We start from the raw sequence: 15589 nt of genomic DNA, 5'->3' as shown, positions 1-15589 counted from the left end.
TGTTGCCAAGCCATGAAGGAGATTAAGAAAGAAAGGAGATCGATGGAAGTAAGATTACTGTGAACGACAAGTAAAAGTTACGACTTATATAAAGGAAGGAGCTAGCGTAACTTAGAAGCCAACGGTAACTTGCCACTGAAGTTTTACCGTCTTTCCATGATTTGGGTTTGGCACATTTTTTTATAGAAGGCATTCAAACTTTGAGATGAGGAGATAAAAGAAGTTCGTAAGCTAAATCACCTACTTTCTTTGGTCCACAATATCTGGGAGATAACTTTTTCCCAAGAGATAAAGAACTTCTTTTGGGCCGTACTCGAATGAAGACCAAAACCTTGATATCCAAAACATCGATTCTCACTTCTGAACTCATTGTTCTGAATCTTAAAACAGGTGGGACTCTTGAGAAGTATTCAGGAAAAAGGTTCTTCCTTTTTTAAACAGAATCTTTCTTTTATTTTAGAGAGAGAATAATTATAAGATCAGAAAGGGAGATTCTTACTCCTGTATACCTCTAAGGCTGGGGGAGAATCTTACATTCTACCCCACTTGAAAAGTGCGAGATGTCCTCATCTCGCAAGGTAGAGGACAACTCTTTTTCTTAAGATCCAATTTATTCTGGGGTTCCTTATATTCTGGTCAACCCAACAGAATACGGGGATAATTATCCCTTATATAGAACTCATCATTAAATAACAATTCATTCAGATCATATCATTCATATCTTTAACACGATAATGGTCCATTAGTCTGAAAATTTTCCTTCTGAACATTCCTCCACAGGAATTTTAGTTAAGCAAGTTCTCAATTTGTCATCCCTTAACTTAATCTACCGTTTCAAGTGTTAACAGTAGCAATCTGACAGCACAATCCACTAATCTCATAGTGATTTGCTGAAATCATTATCATCATTCCAGTTATGAATATCATCACTGGGACTCGTCCCATTCATCCTCATTGTGGTTTCGCTCAGCTTATTACATTTCAACTAAATTTCGAAAATCGTCATTTTTCAATCAGAATCCAATTCAATTCATCAATTCTCAAACAGAATTAAAAATCATATCAACCACATTCGAAATCATCATCTGGATAGCATTAACGCTTATAATTTCAAGTCTTAGATTTACTCGTATATACTATCGGTAAAGAGCTGCAGTTATACCCTCGGTATATACGGATAGTCATGATACTCGAAACTATAAGGTAAATACCATCATGTCTAGGTCTCAAGCAAGTCAGGGTTCCATACAATTGCGGTACTTCCAATTGAAGACCCAATTATTAATTTACGAATTTCAATTTGAATTAACAATTTGTATGAATTATATCAAACAATTACAACCTTTTTGTGCGTCTTGATAAACTTTTGACATAATTTGCTCCTCAGTTGATCTTATTGGAGATCTATGACTTAAGTCTGATAAATAGATTTTTCTTTATCCGATCGTCCGAAAAAAAAACATTTGTATATTTATATACAAGTTGCAATATTTACATAGAGTGGTTCGGCTCCAAAATTCAAAATCTCTTCGAGAGACGTATAAGACGACGGTATTGGGCCATAGTCATGCCCTGTTACATAAGTTCTCTAACTGCGAAGGAAATTATTATTTTCTCCTTAGGGATAAATCGACTAAGGAGTCTATAAATTTGACATGAAAGTCTGAAATTTCGAGGTGTCGAATGATATAGAATGACACCACGCACCATTTTCAGCTTTAACAGGATCATAGTCAATGAGAGATTCTGCCACAACATTGTACGGCGGTTGCAATGAGCGTGGACATATTGCCCTGCAACCCACTTATGTTGTATTCTCTCCACTGGGGTAGGAAAATATAAATCCTTGAAATGGCGTGCAAGTCTTACTCGGCTTGTTTGAGTTGAAGCGGAAGAGATGAGATGCTCGAAGGCAAATGCAATCATATCTTGAGACTGGGTGAGGTCGGGAATACCAGATAAATGTGGAACTTCCATCTATAAAAATAATTTCTTTGATTAAAATTTCTTCATTAAAGAAGCTTACGGGATGAAAATACATTATGAAAATGCTGTTTCTGAATTCTTATTACCAATTTCAGATAAGAATTTAATTATCTTTATTAGCTTTCAAAAGCGGCTCTGATACCAACTGTGAGATCCCTGTTCACCACCGATCAACGGATTCGGGGTACTAGCAGCGGAAGTAGCACATCATGCGTGGGTAGGGGTCTCACACTCAGGGCCTCGCCCACGGATATCCGGACAAGAGACTAATCCGTCGGTTTGTCCAAAACCGAAACTGGAAAAACTTCCTTTACTCGGAAAGCATGGGCGATTCCACCAGGATAACTCTTTACTCTAACGTAGTCAAGATCATTACGGATCAACTGATCTGACTGCACCTTTAACGGTACTTGGTCAAATCAAGGTAGAAACTTGCACTTGGATCATTGGGATCAACGCTTTTTTCCCCATTAAGAGGCACAGCCGTTGATTCCTATCCATAGAACAATTTCTATCCGGGATTTACTTTATCTATCGTAAAAACAAAGTTGAGTCTCGATTTATGGATCCATCAGTCCAGCCTAACCCCATCCGATCCCATGGGTTAGCCAACCGCCCAACCACTGTAGTGATGGGATCCAATTTGGAATTTGGTTAGGTTTTATCCCGGGTACCAAGGAAAAGAGTTCCAAGGCCCCCTAGCCGGAATTTCATGCAAACATAAAACTAGCCACACCACTTACACACCCAATATGATAATTGCCTTTTTCTTAGCATCAGCTAACTTTAAAACAATCCTTTAATGAAACCATAGTACCACTGATCACAATCTCCCAATTTATCCAGTTGATTCATAGTTTCCCATCATTCCTTCATCAGAGTATCTATGGCATCATTGGCAACTAGAACGCTCACCACCTGTCCACACAGAGGCCGTTTCCATAGTTCCTAGCCCATAATACTCGGCAATATAATCACTTATCAAGATGGACTCTCGTTGAAGATCAGCAAGATCAACCAACAGATCCATACAAAAGAGCCATGGACTCATCCGTTGAGGACCAGCAAGGTCAGTCAACCAGATCCATGCCCGGTTTCACAAAACAACTCTTACTCCTTGTTCCAATATCTTCCTCGACGCACGCGTGGATATCCTAGGCGACCCAGAGCCCGAGCACCGTATGGTCAGCACCCTCTAGGATCCTTCGCAGGTGACCTAGCGCTTCACTCATAGGCCGCTTCCTTGGTCCCTTATCCACCGTACCGGAAGCTCACCATTTTAATCGAACCGAGGCTGGTCAAGACCTCGGTCGACCTTGCTACGCGAGACGTCCTCCATTGACTCTCCGTCAGCAGTTGCAACTTTATCAGTTAGGTCTCCACGACCTTAATCACAAGACGGTCAAAATGCTTTCCCAGCATTCTTGACATAAAACAGCCATTTACAAACAGCATTTACAAACAGTTTACAAATACAGTTTATATATTAACTCTCATTTTTTCACATTATCCCTCATTAATCCACATTACTTATTCCACATTCTATGTATATGTGTACTCATCCAATCACCTCCTTCTCCATCTCTTCACTTCAGATTCCTTCACATCACATATCATATATTCACATCCATATCCACATCCATACATCCACATCCACATCCACATTCACATCCATACATCCACATCTACATGCTTATCTCCATTTTCACATCCTCATTTATACATCCACATCCCATATCCACATTCATACATACACATCCATATATCCACATCTACATCCACATACATACATACATCCACATCCACATTCCACATTCACATCTATACATCCACATCTACATTCACATTCACATACATCCACATCCACATTCCCATACATCCACATCTATACATCCACATTCCACATTCACATCTACATTCACATACATACATCCACATCCACATTCCACATTCACATCTATACATCCACATCTACATTCACATTCACGTACATCCACATCCACATTCCCATACATCCACATCTATACATCCACATTCCACATTCACATCTACATTCACATCTACATTCACATTCACATACATCCACATCTACATTCACATTCACATACATCCACATCCCCATTCCCATTCACATCTATACATCCACATCTACATCCACATACATACATACATCCACATCCACATTCCACATTCACATCTATACATCCACATCTACATCCACATTCACATACATCCACATCCACATTTCCATTCACATCTATACATCCACATCCATTCACATTCACATACATCCACATCCCCATTCCCATTTATATAACTCCATATACTTTCACATCTAATCTTTTACATCACATCCATTCTCGCCCTATCACAACCCATATACATCTTATCCTATCACATACACTTCTTACCTCATCCCCCCATACACATCTTAATTCATCTTATCACATCCTAACTTATTTCATAAGTATCTTATCACCTCTTATCACACCTCTTATCACATCCTATCACTTTCCATACGCATCTTATCAATTCTTATCACATCTCATACACCTCTTATCACATCTTATCACATTTCATATCTTTTTTTTTTTTAAAAGAGAATTCTTTTATTTGATATAAGATTTCTCTACACATTTATTTATACATAAATTCCATTTAAGGAGACTAACACTTTCGAAATTAAAATCAATCTTTTATGCATCTTCTTATGCATGATTTCAATTTGGTAGGGAATTATACTTTTAGAATAAAAGAATTTCTCTTATGCATCTAAGTTAAGCATAAAATCCATTTATGAGGAAAATCATACTTTTAGTATAAAAAGAATATCTTTTATGCATACCTATATGCATGAAATCCAATATGATAAAAGTAACACTTTTGATATAAAATTTTTTCCTTTATGCATACTTCTATGCATGAAAATTAAAAATGATAAAAGTAACACTTTTGATATAAAAATTTTCCTTTATGCATACTTCTATGCATGAAAATTAAAAATGATAAAAGTAACACTTTTGATATAAAAATTTTCTTTTATGCATACTTTTATGTATGAAATAAAAATGATAAAAGTAACACTTTTGATATAAAAATTTATCCATTATGCATACTTCTATGCATGAAAATAAAAATGGTAAAAATAACACTTTTGATATAAAAATTTATCCTTTATGCATACTTCTATGCATGAAAGTAAAAATGATAAAAGTAACACTTTTGATATAAAAATTTATCCATTATGCATACTTCTATGCATGAAAATAAAAATGGTAAAAATAACACTTTTGATATAAAAATTTATCCTTTATGCATAATATTAAAATTTAATTTCTCCATGATTATAATGAAATTCTTTCAATTAATCTAGGATGATGATTCCTAGAATATGGTAGGAAGTCCTCTTTTTATGCTTTGAATGAAAATTTTTTATGCATAATTTTTATAAAAATTTTGCCATAGCTCCGCTGCTATGACTGATAAATCTCAATTTTTCTAAGAGATAAAGCTTATCATTAAGGAAATAATTAAAATGATTCTCTAATTGGATCCTTAATCCATAATGGATTGAATCATCAATATACATAAACTAAAAGCATAAGAAAAAGCCATTAATTTGGCCTCAAGCATAGCTTTATCTTGGGTTAAGGAAAAGCTTTATGAAAAGCTTGATTTGGATTGAGAATGGGTCATGAGTATGACCATTTCTTGAGTGAGAGAGAGAATTTACATAAGAATCATTAGAATTTAAACATAAATGAAAATTAACTTCAATACCATTTATTAAATTATGTAACTCTTCACTACTATTCAAACTTCAATAGCATTTAAAAAAAAACCATACCAATTAAACTTCTCAAGCTTGAGAGGGGTTGAGAAGAGAGAAACATTGAGAAATTATAGAAAGATGAATATTCACTAATTACCTTACAACTTGCTTGATTCTTTGTTCATGGTAGAGGCCCCCAACCAATCAATTGGTTAAGTATGTTGATGGAGCCACTAATGGGGATTGAAGAAAGAGGGAAGCTCCAAAAACTAGTGAATTATTAAATGAATTCACAGTTCTTGGCTTAGGTGGAGTAGAGTAACGATGCATAAACACTATATATTTTTCAACAAGGGTGAGGCTTCTATTTATAGGAAAAATTGAGCTCCTAACCAAACAAACTGATTCTAGAATTTTCTAAATCAGTTTGGTCAATATTTGACCATTTTTAGGTGAGTTAAGCTAACTTTTTGGAACTAGACTTGAATGAGGAGAGAGGAGAGATGAAATATCTCAATTTTTATGAGTTTAAAACTCATTCAAGCATGTGAAATATGCACCTCCTTTAAAGAACTCCCCTTCCTTACATATGTCATATTTTTAATATTGCTCATAGTTTTTTACTAATAAACCTTGTACATTTTCAACTCTTCATCTTATGTGAAATATGCACCTCCTTTAAAGAACTCCCCTTCCTTACATATGTCATACTTTTAATATTGCTCATAATTTTTTATTAATAAACCTTGTACATTTTCAACTCTTCATCTTATGTGAAATATGCACCTCCTTTAAAGAACTCCTCTTCCTTACATATGTCATACTTTTAATATTGCTCATAATTTTTTACTAATAAACCTTGTACATTTTCAACTTTTCATCTTATGTGAAATATGCACCTCCTTTAAAGAACTCCCCTTCCTTACATATGTCATACTTTTAATATTGCTCATAATTTTTTATTAATAAACCTTGTACATTTTCAACTCTTCATCTTATGTGAGCATTTACTCATTTTTGGGTATTTTCTTTTTACAAGGTGGATTTATCTCCTCCCTACACATGGATTGATGCTATTGGTCCATAGGAACCTTAATTGGACCATAGTCTAAAGATTTCTGAAAATCTAGACCCTTAGGCTAAGGTTCTTTATAGCTATTTTCAATTAATTCCAATTGCACATTGGAAAATTCTTTTTGAATTTCTGTTTCAGGGGAACTCATCTGAATTAGAAGAGATATTTTTCTATCCAAAAATATTCAAAATCTGAATATTCTCTCTCTAGAATATTTTTCTCTCTCTCTAGGCTAAAACAGATAGAAACAAGGTCTTTATATTTCTGAAGAGGGATTGATTACAGGGAAAGATACTAGACATCAAAAAGGGAGTGGGGGAGGAATCTTACAGTCCAAGAGTCGTTCAATAGTCTCAACTCCATAGACCTTGAGTCATGATGTGAATATTTTCCTTTTTGATGGGAGTACCCTTCTGTAAACCCCTTATATATGAATTTTCCAAGGTCACTTTGTGATTGCCAACAATGATACAATCTTTTTTTTTTTTGAATGCTCTCACCCTTTCTCCATTAATCCCTTTTTGATGGGAGTACCCTTTTGTAAACCCTTGACATATGAAACTTAATTTTCAAGATCTCTTTGTGATTGTCAATAGTGATACAATCTTTTTTTTTTTTTTGAATACTCTTACCTTTTCTTATTGAATGGAAGAGTTTTTAAAGGGAAGAATACTGAGATTCACCATAAATCCATAGTGTTATTCGGATAGCCATTGGGTGGCAGGCGATCGTCGGGATTGACATAACCCATGGTGTTGCTTTAGCTAGTCTTGTGGATGACTACCATGAGGTTATAAATTGCACTTTCTTATAAGGTGAATTTGGGCATGTTCCTGGGTTCATCTAGGTATATATAATAATCATAATTGAGGATGCCGAGGTTTTCGGATGGCTTGTAGATGGCTACTACATGGAAGCCGAGGTTCTGATGGAGCTAACACCAGGACGAGACACTCGCGTTCTGTGACTAGTTTTGATCAAAACAAAGACCATGTTAGCATATATCATGGCCTGTTGGTGGCTCCTCTGGTATCTATGGGAGCCATTTCCATGCTCTAGTATTCCCGATATTTCCCCTCTATTTTATGGGTGTTTGATGTGGGTTTCCCACCCTTTTTATGGATATTTTACCTATTTTTAGGTTGTGTAGGAGCCTAGGAGGAAGTTGGCCAGCTCATATATGAGTTGTCACGTGCATCCCGCACTTGGATGCCACGTAGACATTTCTATACAGAAGGTGCAGGACCTGGGATGGTGAACTGGTCCCATGTGAGCCCAGTCCGGGACGAGTCAGCCAGGGATCCATCTCAGATGTCCGAGGTCAGGTGTGCATTGTCCTGCACAGGAGTCTAAGGTTAGGTGTGCACTGTCCTGCACATGAAACAGTGCCAGTCCGCGCTGTGAGTCTCCCTCTAGAATGATGTCAGTGGTTCTGTGTATCTGGTATGGTACCGGATGCCAGATCACTAAGTAGATTATGTTTAGGACAAGGGGCCAGCCCATAGGGCTACCCCGGAGATTAGTATGGGCATGGGAATGGTGTGAAACCATCCCCATGAGGGCCAGGAAGGCCCAGGCTGGACCCACCAGCCATGGAAGGGCTGTGGGACAGCCCTAGGGCAAAGATAAGGCTATTTTCAGGAGCATACAGCCTTTAGATGGCTGTAAGGCATGTATGGGGCAGCCCATACAGGCTGCCCAGCCTTGGGATTGTGGACAAAAGTGGTGTCCAGCCAATCAGAAGCAGGCGCATCACTTTTAGCCTGTTAGGAAAAAAAGGCAGAATTTTTTGAGATTTAATTCAGCATTTATTGCTGAATTTCCACCAGTCGTGGGACATAGCCTGATTTTCAGCTGGCCGACTGCTCTTGAGGAGGAGTATAAATAGTGGAGGCCATAATCCCATCATTCATCTCAGTTTTCACCAAGTGCTCAAGCCAATCAAGGGCCAGCCAAGCCAAGGAGATTGCCAAGCAAAGGGGTGGACTTCTGAAGGTCAAGGGCAGGATTTTCCAGCCAAGAAAAGGTCAAGTTTTCTGTATTTGTTTTCAGATTTACATCATTCTAATAAAGCAAATACACCATCCGTGGTGGGGGCCCTACAGAGGGTAATTGGGACCCAATACTGTGTCCTCTTCATCTCCCCCTTCTCTCTCTATTTTCTGCACATCTCCTTTCAGTTTGTGCGTTAATTCCGTCACGAAAAGAGTGCTGATTTCTGAGTGTATATATATGCTGCCCTCTTCCAAACTTTTCATCATTCTTGATCATTTTGGTGAGCACCTTCAGCCCTTTGCCTACGGAGTCCACTACTCGTCTACGGGCTGGTTGTATCCATCTTTTCTTCAAGATTAGTGCATCGGTGTTTTGCTGTTTTCTCTCATCCCTCTCTTGGAGCTTCAGTGTTTTTGTCATTCGTCTACGTCTTTCCGCTGCCCTCTGACATGGTATCAAAGCCCAGAGACGTCTAGACCTGGAATTGCTGATTGGAGGCTGATTGGTACTGATTTTCTGTGCTTTCATGCAAACTCGGTGGCTGTCTGCAGTGGTTCATACCTGCGTTTTCTTCTCTAGAGGGGCAGGTCTGCATTTTTTACGTTTTTTTCTCCTCTCTACGCTCTTTCTGACCCGCCCAGCCTCCCTACAAGTGCAGAGAGCAGTTCTTGGGCTGTTTTGGTGGCTGTGTTTCTCATAGGAGGTTTACCTCGAGATAGCAGCCCTATCTTGTCATGTTCATGCACGTGCCATGGCTTAATCTTCAGCATGTGTACTGATCCACAGTCCTAAAGCATACTTAATAACATTGATGCTAATTACTTATGATTAAGACACAAAGGAGAGAGAAGAAGAGAGAGATTAGTGCTCATGGTTTTCCAACCATCTAACAGCAGCCCACTCTCTGCTCTACTGTACAACACATCAACATTTTATCATTAGCACATATCTTGGGATAGCCGCCCACTTTCTGCTACAACACCACCATTTTTCTTCTACATTTTACCTCAAGATAGCAGCCCTCTCTTGTCACGTTCATGCACTTGCCATTTTTCTTCTACATTTTACCTCAAGATAGCAGCCCTCTCTTGTCACGTTCATGCACTTGCCATGGCTTAATCTTCAGCATGTGTATTGATCCACAGCCCTAAGCATACTTAAGAACTATGTTCTCTTGTATAACTATGTTCTCTTGTATAACTATGTTGCAAAAAGGTAACTTATGCTTTTACATGAATGAGGCTTGTGGTCAGCCCCATAGGGGTTGACCCTAGCCCTTTTACATTTACTCTACTCTTGCTATGGCTGAAAGCTGATTTATGAACTGAACTATGGCTTTCAAACAGCTAAATATACTTGAGTTACTTATATATGTTGCCTAAGTCAGCCAGTAGATAGCAAGTCGGTCAACTTTGGGTGGACAAATAAATGTTGATTGGCTTTATTCACTATTGTGCTTCACTATGGCTGGTCACGCTCCATGCCTTGCTACTACCCCTTATGCAGGGTGTAACCTAGATAGAACTATTGGCCTACTGATAGCACACTGTTGGCTGCCAACAGTGTACCAAGCCCCTCATGCATTGTATGCTACTACAAATGATGATGTGATGCTGCTAATGCTATGGTGCTAATGATTATGCTACTATAGACCATGTTGATGATGAAGATTCTTCTGCTATTGATGATGAAGATGCTTCTGTTACTGCTGATCAGGGATTTAGATAGTTCATGCTGAAGATTAAGCCATGGCATGGTCATGCATGTAACATCTCTGCTCACCATCTCACATCATCGGGACATCAATTGTCTCTACTTCTTCTATAGTTTACCTCAAGATAGCATCCCTGTATGCTCACTATGTCACATCATCAAGACAGCATCCCTCTCCGCTCCTTATCACTACCCCTCAAGTGTACTGGAGCACCCTTGTCATCAGAGCTTACACCACTCGGGATAGTAGCCCTCTCTACTCTTGATCGGTGCAAGCTCTGGTGACAAGGGTGCTACAAGAGTGGTCGGTGTCGAAGGTTGGCATTAGTGCATGCAGAGGCACTTCAAGGTGGTAGTGGGTAGCGGAAGATGAAGTGATGATGATGCAAACTTTGGTGACAAGGGTGCTGCGATACCTGAATGGTATTACACCACTCGGGATGGCAACCCTCTCTACTCTTCATCTACCACCTTAGGTACCGCAGCACCTTGTGACCAGAGCCTACATCACCTCATCTTCCACTGCCACTACCACCTCGGAGTGCCTTTGCATCCATTGACGTGATCCTTCGACACCGACCACCTCTCGGAGTGCTTTGCCTCACATCGGTGTGAGCCTTCATCATCGACCGTGCTTCTACTTTGCTATGTTGTTTTGCTCTGATCTCTTGTACATTTGGTCCTTTCGTCCTTTTGCCCTCACATGGTATTAGAGCTATTGTGAGCAAAGGGATTGAAGACCTCGAGAGAGCACATAGCATGGATTGTTTACCTACACTATCTTGTTCAAGATCTTACTTTGGGAGATGATTAACCCATCTACATCACCTCACCTTCACCACCTTTGCCATCACGATCTCCCTCTATGACTGTATCAGATTTTATTTCCAAAGGGGGTTATAGTCCTTCTACCAGCGTGTCAGTGTGCGATCTTGGCATCCGTCATCTTCTCTCGTGGTCCTCTTTTTGGCCTGAGAGGGGGTGTGTGAAAATAGCATTTTTCCCAACCGTAAAAAAGGGATTTTAATGGGCTTTATTGGTTTTATTTGGGATCTTTTGTGTCTTTGCTGCTGTGGGCTGACAGCCTTTAAGCAGGCCGACCAACAGCCCCACAGACTATATATAGTTGTGCCTCATCACTTCACCATTGTACAACTTCTTGACCATATCAGGTACCATCTTTTGCTACTATTTCCAGAACATACATCATACTTGCTACATCACACCATTGCTTTTGGCAGCCCTAGCACATCAGTGTTTACTACTGGCCACACCTTGGGATAGTAGCCCACTCTTCTACAGCACAGTACTTTAGCGTTTTACATATGGCTACACTTTAGGATGATAGCCCTCTCTACCACATAGATCACATCAACATTACACTTTAGGATGATAGCCCTCTCTACCACATAGATCACATCAACATTACATATCTGTTCATGGGACAACAGCCCTCTATGCCGCATACATAGATCACATCAGTGTTACATATCTATTCATGGGACAACAGCCCTCTCTGCTGCTGCTACAGTAGAGAATATCAGTGTTTTATCTTCAGCTCATGGGACAATAGCCCTCTCTACTACATAGAGCACTTCAGCATTTTTCCTCAGCTCACACCATTGGGACAGTAGCTCACTCTCTATTATAGTAGAGGACATCATCATTTTATCATCAGTACTCTCTAGTACATGAGCCCACTCTCTGCTACATCACACCATCGGGACGACAGCCCATTCTCTGCTTATCTTCACCATCGACACCACTCGGGATGGTAGCTCTCTTTTCTCTTCATTACCCCTCAAGTACGCACAATACCTTTGTCACTAGATCTCACAACCTTTATGTATGCAGCACCCTTGACACCAGAGCCTGCACCCTTTAAGTCTTGTAGCACCCTTGTCACCAGAGCTTACACCACTACACCACTCGGGATGACGGCAACCCTCTCTTCTCTTCATCTACCACCTCAGGTACCACAATACCCTTGTCACCAGAGTCTACATCACCACATCTTCCGCTGCCACTACCACCACACCCACAGATCTACATCCACCGATGCGAGCCTTCGACCAGATTTCTTTGCCTCTCACATCGACGTGAGCCTTTGATAATGACCACCTCTTGGAGTGCTGCTTGGTCTGAGATGATCCCAAGCTCATAGTAAAGTGGCTGCAAATCTATCCTCACCAACCCACAGAAAGTTGTGGATCAATTGTCGAACCTAACCAGTGCAGGCCTGTGAGAAGGCCCGACAAGAAGTGATATACCACATGGTGGCAACCAGAAGAACCTAGTTTTCCACCACTACCCGGTCGGCTAAGGAAAGCCTTGTTGAACTCCAGTATAGTAGCTTCTTCTGATTGCTCAAAAGAAGAGGGGCTAACTGCTGCTCCATGGAGGTATTGATGCCCACCTGGAATAGGAGAACTAATGCATTTATTGTCATGTAGTAGGCCATTCTAAGTCGAAGTGTCCCAAGAATGTTAGTAGTGAGTGAACCATAGGGCACACTCTTAGTAGTAGCACACCAGTTCTAGCTTCCATAGTCACTAGGTTTGAAGCTCAATAGACTAGGGTCTCAACCTTGGGTGAGGTCGAAAAGGTAAGCATGAGGGGGTCTCACCCGCTATCCATATTGGTGTGCTTCAGAGTTCACCAGCTAGTCCTACGAGTGGAGAATACTATATGGCTAGTAGTTCTTGGGCTTTAGTCAAGGAGGCTAGTAATTCTAAGTTGTTTAAGGCTAGGGGGTATCAAAATGATTACCTGGTCACACTTGTTTTGGATTGTGGTATTACCACAAGGATGTCATTTTTGAACAAGTGGCTCAAAGGGCTAAGTTGGAAGCTGTCTGGGTTGATAGAAAAGTGTCAGGATTTGTGTCAAACATGAGTCACGATCTGCACTAGTGTGCTGTGAACAACTGTCATCAGCTTTTGGGGCGACTCTAGTAAAACGAAGACCACCTTCACTGGCTCGGCTAGTTTCAGCCATCTTGGCTCATGTTTCGGGCAACACTAGTGTAGCCAGTTCCACCACTGCTCAACCCCTCAGCCTTTAAGAGATTCACCGTTGCCCAATCATCCTTTGAGTGCACGTGTTCCAACATGTGTCAGAGCGTCTTGTGGAACGACTGAGGCATTATAGAACTTGAGAAAGAGAACTTTTTTGCTATGCACCCTAAAGTAGGTTTTGTACACAGAGGCTATGTTGCCAATAGCCCATTGCGGGTTTTATACACTGACCACGTGCCCAGTTTGCCAACATAAGGAGTTAATTCCAATTAGGTGTTGGTGAGGTAGTAGGAGTCACTTCCTTAAGGGGTTTCGAAGCCTTTGTGGTAAGGAAGTGCCTGAGGCTGACGGAGTTGATGATGGCATTGTTGTACTCTGTTGTTGCAGCCTCACAATGAGAGGGGGTGTTGCTGATGTTGAAGGTATATTAGTCATTAACTTCGTCAGTGGTAGCATGGGGGTTTCTGTGTCACTATGGAGTTTCTACTTACCTTTGTTTTGAGCAGTCCTACGGAGGATGATGTCTTGGGCATCCATTTCAAGGTAGGGGACTGGTGAGTGACATGTGGTGGTAGTTGAGGTTGGGGAGATTTAGAGGTCCAGCCCATTGCGGGTTTTATACACTGACCGCGTGCCCAGTTTGCCAACATAAGGAGTCAATTCCAATTAGGTGTTGGTGAGGTAGTAGGAGTCACTTCCTTAAGGGGTTCTGAAGCCGTTGTGGTAAGGAAGTCCATTAGGTGTTGGTGAGGTAGTAGGAGTCACTTCCTTAAGGGGTTCTGAAGCCGTTGTGGTAAGGAAGTGCCTGAGGCTGACGGAATTGATGATGGCATTGTTGTACTCTATTGTTGCAGCCTCACAATGAGAGGGGGGTGTTGCTAATGTTGAAGGTATATTAGTCATTAACTTCGTCAATGGTAGCATGGGGGTTTCTGTGTCACTATGGAGTTTCTACTTACCTTTGTTTTGAGCGGTCCTATGGAGGATGATGTCTTGGGCATCCATTTCAAGGTAGGGGACTGGTGAGTGACATGTGGTGGTAGTTGAGGTTGGGGAGATTTAGAGGTCCAGATGTGATGGTTGCCCTCGTAGAACTATTGGGCTGATAGGAGAGGTTTAGGGATCCACTGGAGAATTGGCTTTGGGTATACCTGAAGGGTTGACTGAGGGTTGGAACATTGTGAAGAGCGCTTAGGTCTACAGTGGTCTTGTACCCTATAGGCTTGAGGTTGGCAAACTTGTTGCTGACATCGGGGATGAGGAGCTTTGTCTGGATAGCATTTTTGCTTATAATTTCAAGGTCTTAGATTTACTCGTATATACTGCCAGTAAAGAGCTGTAGTTATACCCTCGATATATACAGGTAGTCACGGTCCTTGGAATTATAAGAAAAATACCATCATGTCTAGGCCTCAAGCAAGTCAGGGATTCCATGCAATTGCAGTACTTCCATCTAAAGACCCAATTACTAATTTATGAATTTCAGTCTGAATATCAATTTGTATGAATTTCATCACACATTTTCAACTTTTTACTGTTACTTCATAAATTTTTGACATTTTTGGCTTCTCGGTTGATTCACTTTAGCCAATTGGCTCTGATACTAGCTGAAAGATCCCTGTCCCCCCCTCCGCACAACGAATTCTGCGTTACTAGTAGCGAAAGTAGCACTTCTTGCGCGTGGGGCAGGGTCCCTCACTCGGGGCCTCGCCCACGTATATCCGGACAAGAGACTAATCCCTCGGTTCTCCAAAAACGAATCCGAAAAAACTTCCCTCGCCCTGAAAGCACAGGCGATTCCTCCACGATATTTTTACTCTAACGTAATCAAGAGCCTTAACTATCTGAACTAATCTGACCAAACCCGTAAGTCCCATAGTTAGATCAAGGAAAAGACTTGCACTTGTATCATAGAGACCAACGCTTTTTTCCTCATTGAGAGGCACATCCGTTGATTCTTTTCCAAAGAACAATTTTATTTTGGGATTTACTTCATCTATCGTACCATAACAGAATTGAGTCTCATTTTAG

This window comes from Cibotium barometz, chromosome 32 (genome assembly GCF_041138505.1).
Source record: "Cibotium barometz isolate CiBa-2024 chromosome 32, ASM4113850v1, whole genome shotgun sequence".
Lineage (NCBI taxonomy): Eukaryota > Viridiplantae > Streptophyta > Polypodiopsida > Cyatheales > Cibotiaceae > Cibotium > Cibotium barometz.
Note: the sequence above shows the minus strand (reverse complement) of the source record.